Below are 15,417 nucleotides of genomic sequence, written 5' to 3'. Positions count from 1 at the left end.
AAAGAATGTTTATTCCCGTAAAATAAAAATAAAAATAAAGAATGTGGTACAATTTGAGTTAAGCCTTTTAATTTTAAGTTCCTTATAAATGACAAAAATAGATAAATAAGTAAATTTTAAGTTCCTTATAAATGACAAAAATAGATAAATAAGTAAATTTTAAGTTCCTTAATATAAGTGCTTGTTTTTTTTTCTTCCTAAAAATCATGATTTTTTTTTTTTTTATTTTTTTTAATCCTGTTAAAAGTTTATTCAGACCTGAAATAGATAATATTCGGTAAAAATAAGTAACTTTAGTATAGTAAGTTCAATTTGGTAAAAATAAGTTCAACTTAGCAAATGTTATTTATATTTAGTAAAAAAAAAGGTTAGTTTAGCAAATATAAGTTATGTTTAATAAAAAAAAAGGAGTTTAAATTAGTAGATTTCACAATTTCAAAGAACAAATGTAATAGCAAACCAGGTCAGTAAAAAAAAGTTTTCTGAAGAAATCACTAAAAAAACATTTATATTCAGTAAAATAATTCAATTCAAGCAACAATAATTTAAGTTTCGTAATATGAGCTAAAAAAAACCTAAATAAAATTTTTTTATAAAAAAATAAATGAATGAATAAGGGCACATCAAAAGAACAATTAAACTAAATACTAAAATAAAGTTTTAAAAATGTATATATATAATTGTGACACGTCATTGATGTGATTTTTTCCCTTCAATACCGCCCTATCCAACATTTAATTTCCTCAATCTTGGCCCCAAATCACTCATGCACTCTCAATCATCCTCTCCCACTTCCTTAACCTCTCGCTAGGGCTCTTCATCAGTCCAAAATTAGCCTGGACCGGGCCGATCCGGATTGGACCGAAAATCGAAATTAGAATTTTAAGAACCGAAACCTGACCGATTAAGCTAGGACCGAACCCAGACCGGATTGAAAGAATCGGTCCAAAACCCAAACCAGATCGCTTTGGATTGATTTAAGAATTTTTTTTAAAAAATACTTAATTTTTAATAAAGTTATGGAAAACACGAAAAGGTAATGGAAAAACTATTTTTTTTACGTCTTTTTTTTGTATGTTTAGGACAAAAAAAAATTATAAAATTAAAGTTTTCTAAGCTTATTAAGAATAATTTTAACCATTATTTAAGGTTTCCGGTATATTTTTAATAAAAAAATCGGTTCGGTCCAAGACCGGTTTTTATAGGGTTTTGGACTGGACCGGAAAAATGATTTTCAAGACCCGAAGACCAAAGCGATTAATTTGGCCCGGTCCGATTCGGGTTTGGTCCGGGGTGGTCCAGTCCATTTTTTGGTCCGGACCGACTTATGAGCACCCCTAGCTCTCGTTATCCTAACACTTTGCAATTCTTCAAGCCTCCTTACCGGAGCATCACTTGGTCTCCTTTTATGTAGCCAAACTATATATATAAAGAGAGAGAGAGAGAGAGAGAGAGAGAGAGAGAGAGAGAGAGAGAGAGAGAGAGATAACCAAGGTAAATAATAAGAAATGGGAACCAATTACAGCCTTTAATCACCTTACATCAGATGGCTCACATCTCTTCTGCATTCATTAATGACGTTTTCGTAATTTCACAAAATTTAAACTTTTTTCCAGCTTTTTAACTTTTAATTAAGGCAATTTCATATACTTTATGACTGATTTCATTTACTTTTACTAACTTTTCATTTACTTTATAGAAATGAAACTGGAAATTACTTTATAAAGTTGAAATATTACGAAAATGTCATTAATGACGCGGAAAGCATGTTGACCGTCTGATTAACATGATCTAAGGGCCTAGATAATTACTAGTTCTTATTATACTCTTGGTTCTCATTTATATATATATATATATATATATATATATATATATATATATATATATATATATATATATATATATATATATATTCTATTTTATGTTGGTGGTACAATTTCAATTATTCTTACTTTTTAGGAAAAATTGTCAGGAACTACATGCTTAATATGGGTATTTGGAAACAACTACTCACTAAAAAATTTTATCGAAAAAACTACCCCCTAAATTTAAAAAGTTAGAGTAGCACTACTCATTTGCATTTTCCGGCGAGAAAGTCCGACGTGTGGGGCCCACTTTTTAAATTTTTCTTCTGAAAATTCCTAATTGAAGAAGTGAAAACAAGTAAGGTATGCAATTCATAGGTAATTCTTTTCTTTTAATCCATTAATTATGAATTTTGATGTTAGGGTGAAACGATTAGAAATTCGGGTTCTTAGAAATTGGGGATAATTATTTGAAATTGGTTGAATTTGTTGCTTTTAATTCAAATTGGTTACCTTAGGGTTATGAATTAAGGTCCAATTTGTCATTGCATCGTGTCTTTTTCAGAGAAAAATTGAAAAAGTGGGCCCATGCGCCGGACATTCTCGCCGGAAAATGCAAATGGGTAGTGCTACTCTAACTTTTTAAATTTAAGGGGTAGTTTTTTTGATAAAATTTTTTAGTGGGTAGTTGTTTCCAAATACCCCTATTAAGCGTGTAGTTCCTGACAAATTTTCCTACTTTTTATATTCAATGTAGTATTTCAGTTATTTTTAACTTTCATATTAAAGGTAATATTTCAAATTCTGTTTGTTTGAATAATTATAATGTGTAATGACAAAAATGATGTATAGGGAGTAAAAGTGAAACATAAGTGCACAATAAGTATAAATCATGATAAAAGGGTAGAATAATAAAATTTTCTTTTATTTTAATATGTACATTGCCTTAATGAGTCCAAGGTATTATTGCTAAATTATTCATCTTTTTCATATTTAGTTTGATCTAGGATTCTCACTTATTGCTATTTTTCACGATTATAATCAATTGTTCTGTTGTTTTGATGTCAAACCAAGAAAGTTTATTAACTGGTATAATATCAAATGTGTAGGGACATAAAGTGATATCAAATTTTTTAAAAAGGTATACATTTTCTGAATATAGTCATCAATTAAAATTATATAATAAATTTATCCTCTTCTTTAAATATTTATCTTTCAACACTTTCCACAACAATTGTAAATCGATTTGAATATGAAAAATTATGTACAATAGCACGAAACGACAAATATTTAACACGTTTAAATGAAGAATTTGATTGTAAAATGATTAAAGTAGTAATTACACTTTAAAAATATAATTTCTTCAAATTTGCAACATATTTTGTTCTTATATAACCCTCCACATTACAAAGGTAATTATCACTTATTAAAAAAAATATATATATAATTTGAACTTTACAGTACTATATATATATTTTATCCTAATAATGGTCACAAAAATTAGTTTGTGACTTACCTGTGTCAACAACTACCATTTAAATAATCACTTTTAAGATCAAACACAAATAAAAATTTTATTCGCCAAGAATTACGGTTGAGGGAGTTTATTTAATGGAATTTCATTTCAATCAATTATGGTAGAGAAAACTAGGGATTTTGGTACCTAACACAATTATAGGTAAATTATCTTTAATTTCGCATAATGGTTGATTTTATTTTTCAATTAAATCTTAAAATTAGGGTTGTTTATGGTTTAAAAAAAATAGAGCTTTATGAACTTGGGAGATTTTGAACAATTGAAGTGTATTACCCAATTTAGGGTTAGTGTAGAGCAATACCGTCATTTAATTTGGGTTCTTTTGGAAGAAAATTTTATAAAATGTGCCATAAACCGGAGATTCTTGCCGGTAAAACCAAATGTGGTAGTAGTATTTGAAGTTTTTGTGGTAGTTTTTTCAAAAAAAATAAAATAATAATGATAATTATTTTCAAAAGTGGTTATTTAAATTGGAGGTGTTGACAAAATTTCCCGAATAATGTTAAAAGTCAAAATGTGTCAATAAAAAAAAAAATGTTTAAATATCTGCTACATGTGCAACCTAAAGAGAGAGAATAGGAATGTCTCATATATCGCAAGTAATATCGTCATTGTCGCAGTGGAAGGACTTTTCATACAAGTAATATATTAAGGCACCAACTCAAGTTTTGTGCCCTTAAAAAGCTTGCAAAGTAGACTATTACTAGTATTACAATTACTCGTATTATACATTGTACTGTCGAGGATATTTGGGTTTGTTTATATATCCAAACCATTCTTCATTCACTCGATCTTCTATTATTTTAGCTTACCTCATATTCTAGAACAAGCTTTCATTTGTCCAACTTGATATGCTTTTTGATCATAAGTTTCCATTCTAGAGAGATAGTGTAGCAGGCTAGGTAAGTATCTGCAATAATAAAAGGATTAGACGTACTAAGTGATCTTATTTTAATTAGATCAATAATATGTATGTTAATTTGTTGTGCATGAGTATAATACTATAATTATTATATGAATTGGAATTTAAAGATTGTTTACAATAACAATTATCTTTCATGCAACACCAATATTCTATTTCTTGCATTTCTTCAGATTTCATAGATCAAGAAATCTGATGCCTCACAAGGGAAAAGATACTAAATATGCATATTAATCAGAAGAGAATAACAAGCATATAGTTTTTAAAAAATGGCAAGGAGTCATTTGATTTATATTTTTATCGGTTTGCTAAATAACAAGCATTTTTTGTTCAAATTACTAAATGTTCAAAAAAGCAACCCTAACACTTACGTTCGGGTTCTGATATATGTAATTTTGATTCGATTATTTTGGTTATATATGTAATTTTGGTTCACACTCTATATATAATGAGTGTTGAGGGAATTGAAGATGGCCACATTCTCTTGTCTTTGAGGGTCTCAATGATATCTTGTTGTTGTAGATGTAGGGCTTGTTCACATTTACTTAATTTCAATTCAGTTCAGCTCTAATCAGTTCAGTTCATTCAGTTCAACTCCAATCAGTTCAGTCCTAATTTCCCTTTCTCATAAAATATTCAGTTCAACTCAGTTCAATTCAGTTCAGCTCCAATCAGTTCAGCTCCAATCAGTTCAGTCCTAATTTCCCTTTCTCATAAAATATTCAGTTCAACTCAGTTCAATTCAGTTCAGCTCCAATCAGTTCAGTTCAACTTAGTTCAGTAAATGTAAACAGGCCCGTACTCTTTGTCTCTCAATATATATATATATATATATATATATATATATATATATATATATATATTTTTTGTTTTATGTATTTTTTTTCTTTCTTTTTTCATGATATCTGGCTTTTGGTTTTTCCTAAGATAGGGAAACCATTAGCTGCTTTTGGTTTTTTCTTAGTGATAAAGAGATCATTAGCAGATGTGTACCTTTCCTCATATAAAAAAGCTTGCAAGAATAGTCTGGCATAATTAAGCTAATGGAGAACGACATATGATTTATGTTATGGTCAGGACAAACCCTATGTATCAGAAATTCCAATCAAGCGACTTTTCAGTTCAGAATTCTGGTTAAATTAGTTGTTGCATGTGGATTGTGGATTCTTTTTGAATAAAAGCACTTGAAGTTAATAAAGAAACCAGAGTTATTAGGGGTTTTTGCAACGTTCATGTATGTATTTTTTTAGTCATATATTTTCATAAATGAAGATCATAGTTGAGAATATCTACATCTATATTGTGTTCCATTGGAGATTATAGGTTACTTTCCATTCTAAACTACGCTTAGGCCTAGTTATTGCCCTTATTGGATTTGACATTAAATATTTTTAAAGAAAAACGATTTTTCATGGAACACATATATTCTAGAGAAACCATCAATCAATCAATAACTATATATTAAAACAGACACCGGGAAAAAAAACCCTAGCCTCCTCTCTCTTCTCTCTCCTAAACTTTAGCCTCCATCGTCAATTTTGAAGGGGTTTCCATCGGATTTCACCGGTGGAAAGCCCCAATCTTTATTTTCTTTTAATTTTTTTGTTTCTTAGGTTACAATAATGTCTCCCTCGAAAAAAGGGTTTATCTCCTTCGAAAGACAAGGTTTTTTCGATCTCCTTCGAAAGACAAGGTTTTTCGGACTCCTTCGAAAGACAAGGTTTTATTTGCGCTTAATTTGATCTCTGGTTGTGCGGGGCTACTATTGATTATGGCTCGGATTCGGGTTACGGAATCAACACAAAAATTTACTTTCTCACAAAATTGCGAAGCGGCAACGGATCCACTCAAAAAGTTGTATGAGACAACGGACCGAGAATGTGCCGAATTGTTATATTTATGTATTTGGATTCTTAGCCCTTCCCCGATTAATTCTTGTTTGATTTTGTTAAATTCGTTTTCATTATCATTAATTGTCAATTGTAGATATCGTATGGCTATTATTAATGAAATTTAATGTCCTTTAGGACTTCTTTCAAAAAAAAAAAAAAAAAAAAAACAGACATCGGGAGTGATACGTATCACATCCTCTACTGTTGTTTTTCCCCTCCAAAGCTCCCCCCTCCCTTTCAACCCTTTTTTTTAATTTTTTTTATTTTGATTATATAATAATACCATTTCAAATCTTTATATTGTCTTTATGACAAATATATTCCTTTATTTTACTTCGTGCTCATAATTTTTCGAGAAAATACAAGTTTATAACCTTGATAAACAAAAATTGTTTATCAAGGGGTGTATATGTAAGTTATATCGAACTTTTGATTAACTGTTATTTTCTCTCTTCCTTCAACCTTTTGGTGTTTTCCTATTTTCTCTCTCCTCCTTCAACCTTTTGTTGTTTTCTCTCTCCTCCTTCAACCTTCAATTTCAATGGTGGAAATCGGAAACCCAAAGTCCCAAACCCAAATTAAAAACCACTTCTTCCTCCACGGTACCACCACTTATGACAGTTCAAAATGCCGCTGCGAATGAAAGGCTTTCCCCAAGGGGTTGATATGCCCCTAATTTACACCATTTTCTAGTAGGGTGTCTTCTTATTTCGCCGATGAAGAAGAGGAGGACTACAGGAAGAAGAGAAGACGACGGACGAAGAGGAAGGCTTTTGTGGGTTTGATTGGCGGAAGGTGGATAGACGGTGGTGGTTGTGATGGGTTTCGGATGGTGGTCGATGTGATGGTGGTGGACCAGATGGTGGCTATGATGGTGCTACCGGTTGAAGATTTGAGAAAAGGTGGGAGAAAGAAGATAAATAGTAACAAACGGTGAGTTAATACCGTTAACTCCAAAAAACTGGTCATAGTGGCCCACAAACAGTATATATATATATTAATAAGAAAAACACAATTTTCAATGCAATTATTTACGTTTAAACATAATTTGCTTATCAAAGTTATAAAATGGGGCTTGTTCTAATTTTTCTACACACATGACCTAAGTAATTATTCCAAATCCTTTTTAATTGTCTTTTAAATGTAGTGTTATTAAATTTTGTCAAAAAAATAATAATAAATTGATTCATATAATAGATGTTAAAGAAGTTACTTTAAAAAAAACTTAACTTTTTTTTCCCAATTCCTCTAGCTAATATTTTATTTCAATATAAATTTCAATATGACTATATATTCAAATTAATTATAATTTTGTCTCTAAAATTGTACTACTGCGTATATATCATTACAAATGAAGGACTTATAGAGTATAGTATAACTGTAAAATAAATGTTGTGTTTGAAAATTAAATCATATGTCTAATTCTAGGGAAAGGTGAAATATCAATCAATTTTAGTCTATGGTTTGATTAAATTTTGAATTTTATTAAAAATGCAGTTATAAATAAGTATTTACTAATTTGGCCTCCAGAACTGATCAAACCAAGCCCCGCTAAATTCTCGGATTTAGGAAGCCTAAAAAATCCATTTTTGTTTAATTTTTTTTGCTTGCCTATATTAATATAGATTATGACATTATAATTTCTATATTTGATGTGTATGTTTTATCAAATTTTATTTGTTGGATATTCTTACAAAAATTAGACTTACCGTGCATGGCACGGGCCTTAAGCTAGTAGTGGCAAATTACTAGTTTTCCTTTGTTTATTTCCTTACAAATAATATATGATAAATTGAAAATGAATGAAAAGGTGAAGATGGATGAGGAGAAAGTAATACGAGTCAAGCAGGAAAAAAATGGGGCTTTCTATTCTTTTGTTAAGGAAGATTAATTTTTTCCACCATTGAGAAAATTATTTTTTAACCCTTTAGAAACCAAAGAAAGAAAAACAATGGAAAATATGAAAAAATCATTTTCCGTTGAAACAATATTTACATCATATGATTCATATCAAACACACCCTAGTTTATTCTCATTACCGCAATTTGTTACGAGGTACCAAGCAAGCAGTTAGGGGTATGCAAGTATAGTAGACTTGAAAAAAGCCAAATTGTGTCATATAGTTTATGTAAAAGTGTGTATGAAATGAGCATTAGGGTATACTACCTCCATTTTGTAATAATTGCGATATTTTGTTACTTTGACTATATACCAATATATTAAAGACTTGATCGGGCCTCAATACACTCCGGACTATAGATTTGGTGCAGCCAACACCTTGGACTTTAACTAGTTGCTAGAACACCATCAACTATGTATTGATTGTGGTGTAATGTGTACCATCAAATACCCTTTATTATCGAAATGACACACGTTGCACCCAAATCAATAATTGATGGTGTGCTAGCTATTACTCAAACTTCGGGGTGTTGGGCATAAGGCCAAGTTTGCTTTAGATAAAAAAACATATGTTATCAAGTCAATTTTTTAAATTAGTCTTTATGTACATTTTTATTATATAAACCTTTCATACTGATTAAAAATATTAATGGTCAAAATTGTGCATTGACATGTATGTTAATCAAAGTGTTGCCATTATTATTAAACTGAAGGAGGTAGATGAATAAGATTGTATGTCTTATTTGAGGCTCATCTAGTACAGGAATGTCTTAATTAAGGAGAACATATTTCCTTATACAGAAACTTTGTTATTACATACTTCCTTCGTTTCTTTTTAGTTGACACGTTTCTTTAGTCACGTTTGTCAATGCACAAATTCAATCATTTATATCTTTAATTATTGATAAGAAAAAGTTATAAAAAGTTGTTATTTTGAAAGAATACATCGTAACGAATCTAACAAGATATCACTTGACATATTTTTCTTCACATATAAATCACAAAACATGGTCAAAGGGAGGTGTGTGAATAGTGCTAAAGTCAAAACGTATCAACTAATAAAAAACGGAGGTAGTATCTCTTATACAGTTCAAACATGTCTTGTGGTGAGAAAAACCGACGTATGAAAGTTTATTAATGTTATTATTATAGAATAAAAGTTTATGAAACATAATTCCTTATTCTTTTTGCCTTTTTATGGAATAAAGTTAATGTTACTGAAATTCAATTATTTTGTTTATTGAACTTTAATTAATTTATTTTTACGAATTATTATTATTTTTTTATTTTCTTTTATATATACTGGTTCTCTAAACTTACTGCTTTAGACTAATCAAACTTATGTTTACTAAACTGGACTTATTTGTTGTTGGATTAAAATTATATTTTACCAAGCTTAAATTATTTTTACTGAATACTTTGTATTATAATAAGGTGAAGAGAACATGACATTATTATCAAAAAACTAGTGTGTCATATATTGCCCTCCTAGCTAGTCAAATTTTCAGAGAGAATTCAAGTTAATCTCTGGGATTGACATGAAAAGTTAATCTCCTCTCACAGTATATTGTTTTATTTTTATTTTTTAAATAAAAAAAGTTAAAAAGTAAAGTGGCACGAACACAAATGCGTAAAGTTGTGAGAGGAGATTAACTTGGAATGTTAATCTCGGAGATTAACTGGGGCTCCCTCAAATTTTCAAGGCAATTTTATGATGAATTGATGATTGAGTGTACAGTTTGTCGAATGTGAATGGCAACCTCGACTAGGAGGTCATGCACTGATCCATATGTCAATTCCATGGTAATACAAGCCAGTCAATAGATTACTGCAACATTCAAACTAGCTACTTGGTATATTCTAAGCAGGCCAATTGATTAGATTGGTAAATAAAAATGAGCCTTAGTGATAATCTGGTAAAAAAAAAAAATGCAGCGACAATTTGGTAAAAAAAAAGTTAACTCTAAGCAATAGTTTGGTAATAAAATAATCTTAGGCGATAATTAATCCAAAAAATACAAAAAATTCTGATAAATTACCCGTGAATGCTTAATTTAGTTCGTTTTTCGTGATTTGTTTACCAACTTTTTATATATATATATATATAGAAATAGCAATTTCAAGAAAAAAAATGTTAATTATCAATTTCACTTAAGTTTCATACCCCTTATTGACGAAATTTTTATAAAAAGGGGTTGAAAATAAATTTGTATCCAGATTTAGCAAAATAAAAAGGAGATGACATATTAATTCAATATTTTAAATGGGACAAATAAATTTAAAAACACAAAAAACAAATTAAAATAGGATTTTTGAAGAGTTTGTCGTACAAAAAAATTGGGTTTTTTTTTTTTTTTTTTTTTTTTTTTTTTTTTTTTTTTTTTTTTTGTCTAAGGCCCTGTTTACTTTACCTTATTTTTGCTGAACTAAAATTATTTTACTGAAAAAAAATTATAATTGCTGAACTTAAATTACTTTTACTGAACTTAAATTAATTTTACTAAACTGAAACTATATTTGATGTACTGAAATTATTTTTACTGATTTTCTATTATAATTCTTCTTCAAGATAACTGAATTTTACTGAACTGAACTGAAATTATTTTTACTGAACTGAAATTAATTTTAATGAATTGAACTTATTTTTACTGAACTGAAATTAATTTTACTTAATATTATTTTTTAAGGTGAAATGAACATGGTCTAAATGTCGCCGGAATTTATTATTTTTACCAAATTGTCGCCTATGGTTAATTTTTTTTATCTAAATTGTCACCAGATTATTTTTTTTATTTAATTGTCGCTAGGGATCTTTTTTTATTTACTAATCTGGTCAATTAGAGTAAAAAAAATAAAATCGATCTGAGCTTTGATTGTAAACAGTTCACAAACTGCATAGTTTGGTCCATGTCCACCCTTATATTAGAGGACATGGTACCATACATTTGGGCTATTAAGTTCCTCCCTTAACCCTTCAAATTAAGGCAATGTAAACATAACCACTTATAATGTAGGTTTTCATGTTATGTAATTCCATAATTGTTATATAGACCCAATCTAGGTATTATTTAACGTGTGCACACTGCATTTAGCATTTACGTGCATGTTTTCATGTTTGTACGTGCATGTGTATATTATAGATTTTTATATGATAAAATTTTGAATTGTCATGTATAGAACATTACAATTCCGTTTCAACCTACTTACTAAATTAATTACATGGTTTATAAAATTAAAAAAAAAAATTAATCCAAATTTTTGATGATCCATCTTGAAATAATTTAGAGTTAGGCTCCGTTCTCTTCACCTTATTTTTGCTAAACTGAAATTATTTTTATTAAAACAAAATTATATTTGCCTAACTTAAATTATTTTACTGAACTTAAATTAATTTTACTGAAATGAAATTATTTTTGCTAAACTTAAATTATTTTTACTGGTTTTCTATTATAATTCTTCTGTAAGAAAACTGAATTTTACTGAACTGAACTTATTTTTACTGAACTGAAATTAATTTTACTGAACTGAACTTATTTTTACTGAATTGAACTTATTTTTACTGAACTGAAATTATTTTTACTTAATAAGGTGAAGAGAACAGGGCCTTAGTTTTGTACTCCATTATTTCTTAAGATATAATAGATTAAACAAAAACAAAACACAAGCAGAACTAGTGAAAAATCCGGATTGTTCTTCAAAAGTGGAATTAATTCAAAACTGAGTAAAACATGAGATTAGCTTTGTGCTTTGTGTTTATCCCTTTATTAGCTTTCTTAATTTTATTTGTTTCAGCATTATTTCAGCTTGCTAATAAAATTTTGTCTAATATACCTCCATCAGTTTTTAATCATCTTCATCATTCTCTAATTTATGGTAACATATTAAAAAATTTCCGGCCTAATTGAGAAAATTAAAAGCTCAGTTAAACTCAACTGGAGCTCGAATATAAATCTTTATGTCAAGCCTAAGTCAAACAGGTTAATATCATGTCAATTCATTCATATTATCAATTTATCAGAATATCAGTATCCTTAGCTATATATAGGCCACCCTCTTCCCCTTGCTTCTAAATCTTTGACATTCAGGCCGTAGCAAAAGAATAGAAGGAAACTTAACAAATGAATCATCATTGATGACAAATTTTCCATAATCAATAATTAAAATGAACCAATATTGGTGACAAATTTCTGGCCTAAATAATTTTATTAAACCAAACCATTAATATTTGTTAATAACATTATGTGTTTTTTTTTTAATTTATTTTTTGGCCTTTAGTTGTTGTTTCTTACATAGCAGCTTAGCCAGAGTACTCAGATCATACAACTCACCAATGCAAGCTAAGTCATCTGATAATCTCATACTAAGTAGATACTTTTACAACCCAAGGAGCCAATTCATGCAACCCTACCTTGAGTGTCAAGACAAATAAGTAAAATAAGAGGAACTTTTTTTTTTTTTTTTTTTTTTTTCCATTATACTGATGAAATTTATAAACTCATGTTTTGTTATGATTAAAGGTGAAGCTGTTTATTCAAGCTAATTAATTAAATCAAGTTAATTTTCCTCAAAAAAAATAAATAAATTAATAAATCAAGTTAATCAAAAATTGGGAAAAATAATTTATGGATACACTTCCCTTTACACTCAAAACAGGAACAATGTGCCTACATAATTTGTATTACAAAAATCAAGTATATATGAGTAAACTTACCATCAATGGGGTAATCACAAAGGTGCATGGGTAATTCCCGGCCCATTTAAATTAAAAACTACTTCCTCCAATTTATTTAAATGCATCATTTTCTATAGATAAATGGAAGTTTCAATTTATATGCATTACTATGTCAAATATATATATATATATATATATATATATATATATATATATATATATATATACTAATAAATTCTCTATATCTATATCATATTATATTATATGGACCCTCTTTATTTTTTTGTTTTGCTACATTTATCTCTACTCCAAAAATTGCCTAGGACTCCGTAATATCAAAAGCGATGCAACTAAAAAAAAACTAATTAAGGAGTTATAATATATTGTTATATGAATTATTTTACATTTCATGACACCCAATGCATCATAGTGCTTATCATTAATGAGTTTTATTATGGTTCTTCTATAACAGATAAAATTAAGCAAGATTCATCATCAAGAAGGATGAAGGTCCAAATAAAAGGAAAAATTATTAATTTTGAAATATTTAGTAAGATAATTGGTAATGAAATGAACTAATGATGCATTGAAGTATAATGGGATGCAAAGAGCTGAGGAATAGTCATTTAGAACTATAATGGGATGCAAAGAGAATGGAAATTTTGTAAGATTTGCTACTTTATGAAAATGTTGTTGTATTTATTCTAATAGTTTATGCACCACCTATTCAACTAGATCTATTTTTAATGGAATTCTTTTTAGACTTAACATGCTTAAATATGATATAAAGCATTAACTCTATTGGTAGGGATTGACTAATATTGTACTGCAGGGGTTTATTGTATCATGGATATTGTGTGCATGCATTACAAAATGTTTTGGTTATGTATTATGAAATATAAATCAGCTTATGAATAGGAGTGTAATAAGTAGAGAATAATATCTTATATATGTGGATGTAACTTAACAAGTTATGACAATACCATATTGTTGCTATAAGTTCATGAATTTACATAAATATGTATGTATATACTAAAAAAGTGTTGGGCTTGCCCCCTCTTCATTCATTTTTCATTGTAAGAAACTTCATCGTAGCATATAATCATACAGGATTAGTCTGATGATAGCCAGACTACTCATCATTTTTGCAATTGCTATGGGTTCGATCCTTACCAGCAATAAATGGTTTAATTAAAATCGAGTAGGCCGGTAGGGAGAAGTCAAGTAAAGTGTGAGATTAGGGTGGGCCATGAAAGAGGACAACCCAAAGATTTTGTATATAATATCCGTGATTTTGTTACATTAATTTTAATTACTTGAATGAAATTTTTTCCTTTTAATTTTATTAGACAACTGAATCAAATTTAGGCTTCTTTACCATTTTATGTTTTGTACGATGTGTCTTAATATGTCTCAAATTAAGGTAAGCAACTTGCGACAAACTCACACAAATATACCTGACCACCGTTGCTATGATAAAACACAGAAAATATAAAGGGGAATCTTTTAAACTTTTTGTCTCAATTAACAAGATTAATTAACAACACTAGAGTAGTAGAACCCATTTCCTACAGTATTAGACTTTCACTTTCAATTTGAAGATATATATTAGTAAATATTACTCTCTCATTTACAAAAAATGTGATGCTAGATGAATACACTTATAGTTAATTTCGGGGATCAACCATACGTATAATTGCAAAATTTCGACACTAAACATTATATATACTCATATATATGTTGAACGATAAGACAAGAAAAAAAAATGACATCGATTGCATCAAAAAAAAATGACATGGATTGAAATAAGCAACAAAATTGTGCAAAACAAGTTTCCTAATTTAGTAAAGATCATCTAAATGAAAAGATCACCTAAATTTGTACTACACAAGTACATACGTATATAACAATACTATGTAATCACATGCATAACATAACATAAGATCTTAATAACAGTATTTTTCGCATGATAAGAGAAAGAATTGCTTATCTAACTAGAAATTCCTCTCTTAACAGTGAACAAGCAGTACTTAATTATTTGGATTTATACACCTATAAAATATATAATTCGTTACATAATTATGTATAATAATAACTATACGTAAGCCTAATGTTCAAGAAATTTAATTAAATTAGGGTTTTACTCTGTTCAATTAATCCATATGACTTTTATTTCTTTTTCATTTTTTTTATTGAGTAATAAGTTCAATTTTAATGAATAGTAAATCTTGATCATATCATTAATCTTGTTTGGAAAAGGGATTATTAATAGATTAAATAATTAAATTCAATTAATTCAACAGCTAAGAAATAAATAAAAGAACAATTAAAAAAAGGTTAAATATGTATTATGTCAATTTAAGATATATATAAAGTTATAATTTATAGATAAGATAAAGATGTTTATACCTTAAAACCGACGATTTGAAGAAGATCCATCACTTGTTTTTAAAACCTTTCTCTTCTTCTTTTTCTTCTTGTAAGGAATTCCTCTAGCTTTAGCTTGACAATCCTTGACCTCCCTTAGGTAAACCCGAATAGTCCCATTTCCGAACGGATTCGACTCCGGTGACCCACCGTGCTCCTCGTAGGCAGCTCGTAGCCGTCCGATCAAGGCATCGAGGCTACCCCAAGCCTGCCGGAGCGGGCAGCTACAAGCAGTGGCGGACCCAGGAATTTCCGACTGGTGA

At 28.9% G+C, this 15,417-nt stretch overlaps 1 long non-coding RNA gene across 1 annotated transcript; it reads right to left on the bottom strand.

Annotated features, from left to right (window-relative positions):
* Positions 1 to 3,909: 3,909 nt before the first annotated feature.
* LOC110691151 lies at positions 3,910 to 15,401 on the bottom strand. Its single transcript, XR_002505217.1, has 2 exons — positions 15,137 to 15,401; positions 3,910 to 4,252 (listed from the first exon to the last, which is right to left on the bottom strand). It is a non-coding gene; the product is annotated as an uncharacterized LOC110691151 (long non-coding RNA).
* Positions 15,402 to 15,417: the final 16 nt, after the last annotated feature.

Source organism: Chenopodium quinoa, unplaced genomic scaffold (assembly GCF_001683475.1).
Source record: "Chenopodium quinoa cultivar QQ74 unplaced genomic scaffold, ASM168347v1, whole genome shotgun sequence".
In the NCBI taxonomy this organism is placed as follows: Eukaryota; Viridiplantae; Streptophyta; class Magnoliopsida; order Caryophyllales; family Amaranthaceae; genus Chenopodium; species Chenopodium quinoa.
This window is presented reverse-complemented; position numbering and strand designations above follow the sequence as displayed.